Raw genomic sequence first — 10000 nt, forward strand, 5'->3', positions numbered from 1 at the left:
TTCTGAAGACGCAACGAGACGCGACGGGTTTGCGCCCAGACGCGACGAGACGATGCGGGATCTGCGCCCAACCATGCCTACACCCGCCGACTTGTTGCGGGAGCTGCTTGCCCAAGCATGCCTAGCGTGCAAGGCCTGCGTGCCCAAGGTCTGTGTGCAAGGCTAGTGCCCAAGGCTAGTGCGCAAGGCTAGTGCCCAAGGCTAGTGAGCAAGGCCTGGGTGCAAGGCTAGTGTGCAAGGCTTGTATGCAAGGCTAGTGTGCAAGGCTGCTGTGCAAGGCTTGTGGGCAAGGCTGGTGCGCAAGGCTAGTGCCCAAGGGTTGTGTGCAAGGCTAGTGCCCAAGGCTAGTGCGCAAGGCTCGTGCCCAAGGCTAGTTCGCAAGGCTTGTGTGCAAGGCTAGTGCGATGGGCCAGTGCCCAAGGCTTGTGAGCAAGGCTTGTATGCATGGCTTGTGCGCAAGGCTTGTGTCCAAGGCTTTTGTGCAAGGCTCGTGCGCAAGGCTAGTGTGCAAGGCTTGTGCGCATTGGCAGGTAGCCCACCACCATGCACGATCCAAATGCCACTCACGCGACAACACGGTGCCAAGCCGGGCATGGTGTGCACTCAAAACCAATCAACGGACAGAGGTCATGCGTCATGGGGGGGATCTAGCAAGGCCATGGGGAAGGTCATGGAGGACCTTGGAAGCAAGCGCAAGACGAGAGCGAATCGAACAAGGGGCCAGGACGGGGCCTTGTGCCCATGGTCTTCGCAAGACTGCGTCCAAGGCGCCCGAAAGCCCAAGGGAACCCAAACCCGGCCGACACTTGCAATCGCACATGCTCTCTGCAACACACCATCAATGCCGCCCAACGGGGCCAGCACGAGCAGTCATCCGCGGTCCCCTGGCCCTGCGCACGTTTGTCTTTGAAACCGAGCATCAATGCCACAGAAAGTGCCGGGGCGCCAGCTGGAGCCATCATCCGCGTTGCCATGGCTCGCTTGGCCTTGGCTTGCCAGGCCCCGACAGGAGCAATCGCGCATTTTCTTTGCAACCGACCATCAATGCCGCCCAACGGGGCCAGCACGAGCAGTCATCCGCGGTCCCCTGGCCCTGCGCACGTTTGTCTTTGAAACCGAGCATCAATGCCACAGAAAGTGCCGGGGCGCCAGCTGGAGCCATCATCCGCGTTGCCATGGGTCGCTTGGCCTTGGCTTGCCAGTCCCCGACAGGAGCAATCGCGCATTTTCTTTGCAACCGACCATCAATGCTGCCCAACGAGGCCAGCACGAGCAGTCATCCGCGGTCCCCTGGCCCTGCGCATGTTTGTCTTTGAAACCGAGCATCAATGCCACAGAAAGTGCCGGGGCGCCAGCTGGAGCCATCATCCGACGTGCCATGGCTTTGGTCCCATGGTCTTCGCAACCGAGCATTCGTGACACCCGACGGGGCCAGGACACCAACCCTTCCGACAGGAGCATTCGCGCATGTTCTTTGGCCACACAACGGCGCCAGCACGAGCAAAATCATCAGCGGTGCGGTGGCCTTGCACGGCCTTTTGTCTTTGGAACCAACCATCAGTGCCACGGGAAGTGCCGGAGTCCCGGCATCCGCGGTGCCAAGTCATTGCGCCCTTGGTCTCTGCAGCGGGGCATGCCGGGCACTCCCAACCATTGCAAGCAAGCAAGAAAGAAAGTAAGTAAGTAAGTAAGTATTACATATAGGGGCGGGACATGCGGGGAGTTCTGCGAAACGTGCACTACGGGGCACACGCGTACCTACCGGGGCATACCGACCCCTATTGGGGCACACGTGTGCATATCGGGGCATACCGGGCCTATCAGGGCACACGCGTACATACCGGGGCATACCGAGCCCTACTGGGGCACACGTGCGCATATCGGGGCGTACCAAGCCTATCGGGGCATTCGCATGTATCCCAAGGCATACCGAGTCTATCCGGGCATACGCGTTCATACCGGGGCGTAACGGGCCTATCGGGGCATACTTGGGCATATCCGGGCAAAAAATGCCCAAAACTTGCGCAACCTTGGCAACCGTGGTCCATTCCTCACTATATGCCATGGCCTTGTGCCCATGGTCTTCACAAGACAGCATCCAAGGCGCCTGAAAGGCCAAGGGAGCCCAACCCAGCAATGCCCAGCCAAGGCCAGGCATTCCAGTGCCTGCCCGGGCAAAAACGCCCAAAGCATGCCCCATTCCTTAGCCTATCCAGGCAAAAACGCCCAAAACCAGCCCATTCCAGTGCCTATCCGGGCAAAAACGCCCAAAGCATGCCCATTCCTTAGCCTGTCCAGGCAAAAACGCCCAAAACCAGCACATTCCAGTGCCTATCCGGGCAAAAACGCCCTAAACCTGCGCATTCCAGCGCCCCGCAGCATGCCACCCTCCTATAGGGTTTGCGCAACCAACCCGCCTAACCACCAGTGGCAACCAAAGGTGCTGTTAGCGACGACTTCTGAAGACGCAACGAGACGCGACGGGTTTGCGCCCAGACGCGACGAGACGATGCGGGATCTGCGCCCAACCATGCCTACACCCGCCGACTTGTTGCGGGAGCTGCTTGCCCAAGCATGCCTAGCGTGCAAGGCCTGCGTGCCCAAGGTCTGTGTGCAAGGCTAGTGCCCAAGGCTAGTGCGCAAGGCTAGTGCCCAAGGCTAGTGAGCAAGGCCTGGGTGCAAGGCTAGTGTGCAAGGCTTGTATGCAAGGCTAGTGTGCAAGGCTGCTGTGCAAGGCTTGTGGGCAAGGCTGGTGCGCAAGGCTAGTGCCCAAGGGTTGTGTGCAAGGCTAGTGCCCAAGGCTAGTGCGCAAGGCTCGTGCCCAAGGCTAGTTCGCAAGGCTTGTGTGCAAGGCTAGTGCGATGGGCCAGTGCCCAAGGCTTGTGAGCAAGGCTTGTATGCATGGCTTGTGCGCAAGGCTTGTGTCCAAGGCTTTTGTGCAAGGCTCGTGCGCAAGGCTAGTGTGCAAGGCTTGTGCGCATTGGCAGGTAGCCCACCACCATGCACGATCCAAATGCCACTCACGCGACAACACGGTGCCAAGCCGGGCATGGTGTGCACTCAAAACCAATCAACGGACAGAGGTCATGCGTCATGGGGGGGATCTAGCAAGGCCATGGGGAAGGTCATGGAGGACCTTGGAAGCAAGCGCAAGACGAGAGCGAATCGAACAAGGGGCCAGGACGGGGCCTTGTGCCCATGGTCTTCGCAAGACTGCGTCCAAGGCGCCCGAAAGCCCAAGGGAACCCAAACCCGGCCGACACTTGCAATCGCACATGCTCTCTGCAACACACCATCAATGCCGCCCAACGGGGCCAGCACGAGCAGTCATCCGCGGTCCCCTGGCCCTGCGCACGTTTGTCTTTGAAACCGAGCATCAATGCCACAGAAAGTGCCGGGGCGCCAGCTGGAGCCATCATCCGCGTTGCCATGGCTCGCTTGGCCTTGGCTTGCCAGGCCCCGACAGGAGCAATCGCGCATTTTCTTTGCAACCGACCATCAATGCCGCCCAACGGGGCCAGCACGAGCAGTCATCCGCGGTCCCCTGGCCCTGCGCACGTTTGTCTTTGAAACCGAGCATCAATGCCACAGAAAGTGCCGGGGCGCCAGCTGGAGCCATCATCCGCGTTGCCATGGCTCGCTTGGCCTTGGCTTGCCAGTCCCCGACACGAGCAATCGCGCATTTTCTTTGCAACCGACCATCAATGCCGCCCAACGAGGCCAGCACGAGCAGTCATCCGCGGTCCCCTGGCCCTGCGCACGTTTGTCTTTGAAACCGAGCATCAATGCCACAGAAAGTGCCCGGGCTCCAGCTGGAGCCATCATCCGACGTGCCATGGCTTTGGTCCCATGGTCTTCGCAACCGAGCATTCGTGACACCCGACGGGGCCAGGACACCAACCCTTCCGACACGAGCATTCGCGCATGTTCTTTGGCCACACAACGGCGCCAGCACGAGCAAAATCATCAGCGGTGCGGTGGCCTTGCACGGCCTTTTGTCTTTGGAACCAACCATCAGTGCCACGGGAAGTGCCGGAGACCCGGCATCCGCGGTGCCAAGTCATTGCGCCCTTGGTCTCTGCAGCGGGGCATGCCGGGCACTCCCAACCATTGCAAGCAAGCAAGCAAGCAAGAAAGAAAGTAAGTAAGTAAGTATTACATATAGGGGCGGGACATGCGGGGAGTTCTGCGAAACGTGCACTACGGGGCACACGCGTACCTACCGGGGCATACCGACCCCTATTGGGGCACACGTGTGCATATCGGGGCATACCGGGCCTATCAGGGCACACGCGTACATACCGGGGCATACCGAGCCCTACTGGGGCACACGTGCGCATATCGGGGCGTACCAAGCCTATCGGGGCATTCGCATGTATCCCAAGGCATACCGAGTCTATCCGGGCATACGCGTTCATACCGGGGCGTAACGGGCCTATCGGGGCATACTTGGGCATATCCGGGCAAAAAATGCCCAAAACTTGCGCAACCTTGGCAACCGTGGTCCATTCCTCACTATATGCCATGGCCTTGTGCCCATGGTCTTCACAAGACAGCATCCAAGGCGCCTGAAAGGCCAAGGGAGCCCAACCCAGCAATGCCCAGCCAAGGCCAGGCATTCCAGTGCCTGCCCGGGCAAAAACGCCCAAAGCATGCCCCATTCCTTAGCCTATCCAGGCAAAAACGCCCAAAACCAGCCCATTCCAGTGCCTATCCGGGCAAAAACGCCGAAAGCATGCCCATTCCTTAGCCTGTCCAGGCAAAAACGCCCAAAACCAGCACATTCCAGTGCCTATCCGGGCAAAAACGCCCTAAACCTGCGCATTCCAGCGCCCCGCAGCATGCCACCCTCCTATAGGGTTTGCGCAACCAACCCGCCTAACCACCAGTGGCAACCAAAGGTGCTGTTAGCGACGACTTCTGAAGACGCAACGAGACGCGACGGGTTTGCGCCCAGACGCGACGAGACGATGCGGGATCTGCGCCCAACCATGCCTACACCCGCCGACTTGTTGCGGGAGCTGCTTGCCCAAGCATGCCTAGCGTGCAAGGCCTGCGTGCCCAAGGTCTGTGTGCAAGGCTAGTGCCCAAGGCTAGTGCGCAAGGCTAGTGCCCAAGGCTAGTGAGCAAGGCCTGGGTGCAAGGCTAGTGTGCAAGGCTTGTATGCAAGGCTAGTGTGCAAGGCTGCTGTGCAAGGCTTGTGGGCAAGGCTGGTGCGCAAGGCTAGTGCCCAAGGGTTGTGTGCAAGGCTAGTGCCCAAGGCTAGTGCGCAAGGCTCGTGCCCAAGGCTAGTTCGCAAGGCTTGTGTGCAAGGCTAGTGCGATGGGCCAGTGCCCAAGGCTTGTGAGCAAGGCTTGTATGCATGGCTTGTGCGCAAGGCTTGTGTCCAAGGCTTTTGTGCAAGGCTCGTGCGCAAGGCTAGTGTGCAAGGCTTGTGCGCATTGGCAGGTAGCCCACCACCATGCACGATCCAAATGCCACTCACGCGACAACACGGTGCCAAGCCGGGCATGGTGTGCACTCAAAACCAATCAACGGACAGAGGTCATGCGTCATGGGGGGGATCTAGCAAGGCCATGGGGAAGGTCATGGAGGACCTTGGAAGCAAGCGCAAGACGAGAGCGAATCGAACAAGGGGCCAGGACGGGGCCTTGTGCCCATGGTTTTCGCAAGACTGCGTCCAAGGCGCCCGAAAGCCCAAGGGAACCCAAACCCGGCCGACACTTGCAATCGCACATGCTCTCTGCAACACACCATCAATGCCGCCCAACGGGGCCAGCACGAGCAGTCATCCGCGGTCCCCTGGCCCTGCGCACGTTTGTCTTTGAAACCGAGCATCAATGCCACAGAAAGTGCCGGGGCGCCAGCTGGAGCCATCATCCGCGTTGCCATGGCTCGCTTGGCCTTGGCTTGCCAGGCCCCGACAGGAGCAATCGCGCATTTTCTTTGCAACCGACCATCAATGCCGCCCAACGGGGCCAGCACGAGCAGTCATCCGCGGTCCCCTGGCCCTGCGCACGTTTGTCTTTGAAACCGAGCATCAATGCCACAGAAAGTGCCGGGGCGCCAGCTGGAGCCATCATCCGCGTTGCCATGGCTCGCTTGGCCTTGGCTTGCCAGTCCCCGACAGGAGCAATCGCGCATTTTCTTTGCAACCGACCATCAATGCTGCCCAACGAGGCCAGCACGAGCAGTCATCCGCGGTCCCCTGGCCCTGCGCATGTTTGTCTTTGAAACCGAGCATCAATGCCACAGAAAGTGCCGGGGCGCCAGCTGGAGCCATCATCCGACGTGCCATGGCTTTGGTCCCATGGTCTTCGCAACCGAGCATTCGTGACACCCGACGGGGCCAGGACACCAACCCTTCCGACAGGAGCATTCGCGCATGTTCTTTGGCCACACAACGGCGCCAGCACGAGCAAAATCATCAGCGGTGCGGTGGCCTTGCACGGCCTTTTGTCTTTGGAACCAACCATCAGTGCCACGGGAAGTGCCGGAGTCCCGGCATCCGCGGTGCCAAGTCATTGCGCCCTTGGTCTCTGCAGCGGGGCATGCCGGGCACTCCCAACCATTGCAAGCAAGCAAGAAAGAAAGTAAGTAAGTAAGTAAGTATTACATATAGGGGCGGGACATGCGGGGAGTTCTGCGAAACGTGCACTACGGGGCACACGCGTACCTACCGGGGCATACCGACCCCTATTGGGGCACACGTGTGCATATCGGGGCATACCGGGCCTATCAAGGCACACGCGTACATACCGGGGCATACCGAGCCCTACTGGGGCACACGTGCGCATATCGGGGCGTACCAAGCCTATCGGGGCATTCGCATGTATCCCAAGGCATACCGAGTCTATCCGGGCATACGCGTTCATACCGGGGCGTAACGGGCCTATCGGGGCATACTTGGGCATATCCGGGCAAAAAATGCCCAAAACTTGCGCAACCTTGGCAACCGTGGTCCATTCCTCACTATATGCCATGGCCTTGTGCCCATGGTCTTCACAAGACAGCATCCAAGGCGCCTGAAAGGCCAAGGGAGCCCAACCCAGCAATGCCCAGCCAAGGCCAGGCATTCCAGTGCCTGCCCGGGCAAAAACGCCCAAAGCATGCCCCATTCCTTAGCCTATCCAGGCAAAAACGCCCAAAACCAGCCCATTCCAGTGCCTATCCGGGCAAAAACGCCGAAAGCATGCCCATTCCTTAGCCTGTCCAGGCAAAAACGCCCAAAACCAGCACATTCCAGTGCCTATCCGGGCAAAAACGCCCTAAACCTGCGCATTCCAGCGCCCCGCAGCATGCCACCCTCCTATAGGGTTTGCGCAACCAACCCGCCTAACCACCAGTGGCAACCAAAGGTGCTGTTAGCGACGACTTCTGAAGACGCAACGAGACGCGACGGGTTTGCGCCCAGACGCGACGAGACGATGCGGGATCTGCGCCCAACCATGCCTACACCCGCCGACTTGTTGCGGGAGCTGCTTGCCCAAGCATGCCTAGCGTGCAAGGCCTGCGTGCCCAAGGTCTGTGTGCAAGGCTAGTGCCCAAGGCTAGTGCGCAAGGCTAGTGCCCAAGGCTAGTGAGCAAGGCCTGGGTGCAAGGCTAGTGTGCAAGGCTTGTATGCAAGGCTAGTGTGCAAGGCTGCTGTGCAAGGCTTGTGGGCAAGGCTGGTGCGCAAGGCTAGTGCCCAAGGGTTGTGTGCAAGGCTAGTGCCCAAGGCTAGTGCGCAAGGCTCGTGCCCAAGGCTAGTTCGCAAGGCTTGTGTGCAAGGCTAGTGCGATGGGCCAGTGCCCAAGGCTTGTGAGCAAGGCTTGTATGCATGGCTTGTGCGCAAGGCTTGTGTCCAAGGCTTTTGTGCAAGGCTCGTGCGCAAGGCTAGTGTGCAAGGCTTGTGCGCATTGGCAGGTAGCCCACCACCATGCACGATCCAAATGCCACTCACGCGACAACACGGTGCCAAGCCGGGCATGGTGTGCACTCAAAACCAATCAACGGACAGAGGTCATGCGTCATGGGGGGGATCTAGCAAGGCCATGGGGAAGGTCATGGAGGACCTTGGAAGCAAGCGCAAGACGAGAGCGAATCGAACAAGGGGCCAGGACGGGGCCTTGTGCCCATGGTCTTCGCAAGACTGCGTCCAAGGCGCCCGAAAGCCCAAGGGAACCCAAACCCGGCCGACACTTGCAATCGCACATGCTCTCTGCAACACACCATCAATGCCGCCCAACGGGGCCAGCACGAGCAGTCATCCGCGGTCCCCTGGCCCTGCGCACGTTTGTCTTTGAAACCGAGCATCAATGCCACAGAAAGTGCCGGGGCGCCAGCTGGAGCCATCATCCGCGTTGCCATGGCTCGCTTGGCCTTGGCTTGCCAGGCCCCGACAGGAGCAATCGCGCATTTTCTTTGCAACCGACCATCAATGCCGCCCAACGGGGCCAGCACGAGCAGTCATCCGCGGTCCCCTGGCCCTGCGCACGTTTGTCTTTGAAACCGAGCATCAATGCCACAGAAAGTGCCGGGGCGCCAGCTGGAGCCATCATCCGCGTTGCCATGGCTCGCTTGGCCTTGGCTTGCCAGTCCCCGACACGAGCAATCGCGCATTTTCTTTGCAACCGACCATCAATGCCGCCCAACGAGGCCAGCACGAGCAGTCATCCGCGGTCCCCTGGCCCTGCGCACGTTTGTCTTTGAAACCGAGCATCAATGCCACAGAAAGTGCCGGGGCGCCAGCTGGAGCCATCATCCGACGTGCCATGGCTTTGGTCCCATGGTCTTCGCAACCGAGCATTCGTGACACCCGACGGGGCCAGGACACCAACCCTTCCGACAGGAGCATTCGCGCATGTTCTTTGGCCACACAAAGGCGCCAGCACGAGCAAAATCATCCGCGGTGCGGTGGCCTTGCACGGCCTTTTGTCTTTGGAACCAACCATCAGTGCCACGGGAAGTGCCGGAGTCCCGGCATCCGCGGTGCCAAGTCATTGCGCCCTTGGTCTCTGCAGCGGGGCATGCCGGGCACTCCCAACCATTGCAAGCAAGCAAGAAAGAAAGTAAGTAAGTAAGTAAGTATTACATATAGGGGCGGGACATGCGGGGAGATCAGCGAAACGTGCATTACGGGGCACACGCGTACCTACCGGGGCATACCGACCCCTATTGGGGCACACGTGTGCATATCGGGGCATACCGGGCCTATCGGGGCACACGCGTACATACCGGGGCATACCGAGCCCTACTGGGGCACACGTGCGCATATCGGGGCGTACCAAGCCTATCGGGGCATACGCATGTATCCCAAGGCATACCGAGTCTATCCGGGCATACGCGTTCATACCGGGGCGTAACGGGCCTATCGGGGCATACTTGGGCATATCCGGGCAAAAAATGCCCAAAACTTGCGCAACCTTGGCAACCGTGGTCCATTCCTCTCTATATGCCTAGCCTTGGCAACCGTGGTCCATTCCTCACTATATGCCATGGCCTTGTGCCCATGGTCTTCCCAAGACAGCGTCCAAGGCGCCCGGAAGGCCAAGGGAGCCCAACCCAGCGATGCCCTGCTATGGCAAGCCAAGGCCAAGCATTCCGGTGCCTATCCGGGCAAAAATGCGATTCCTCTCTATATGCCTAGCCTTGGCAACCGTGGTCCATTCCTCACCATATGCCATGGCCTTGTGCCCATGGTCTTCCCAAGACAGCGTCCAAGGCGCCCGGAAGGCCAAGGGAGCCCAACCCAGCAATGCCCTGCTTTGGCAAGCCAAGGCCAAGCATTCCGGTGCCTAACCTTGGCAACCGTGGTCCTTTCCTCACCATATGCCATGGCCTTGTGCCCATGGTCTTCGCAAGACATCGTCAGAGGCGCCCGGAAGGCCAAGGGAGCCCAACCCAGCAATGCCCTGCTTTGGCAAGCCAAGGCCAAGCATTCCGGTGCCTAACCTTGGCAACCGTGGTCCTTTCCTCACCATATGCCATGGCCTTGTGCCCATGGTCTTCGCAAGACATC

The sequence above is a fragment of the Tasmannia lanceolata genome, unplaced genomic scaffold (genome assembly GCF_043159265.1).
Source record: "Tasmannia lanceolata isolate RefF3 unplaced genomic scaffold, GAP_Taslan_0.1 ptg000443l, whole genome shotgun sequence".
Classification (NCBI taxonomy): Eukaryota; Viridiplantae; Streptophyta; class Magnoliopsida; order Canellales; family Winteraceae; genus Tasmannia; species Tasmannia lanceolata.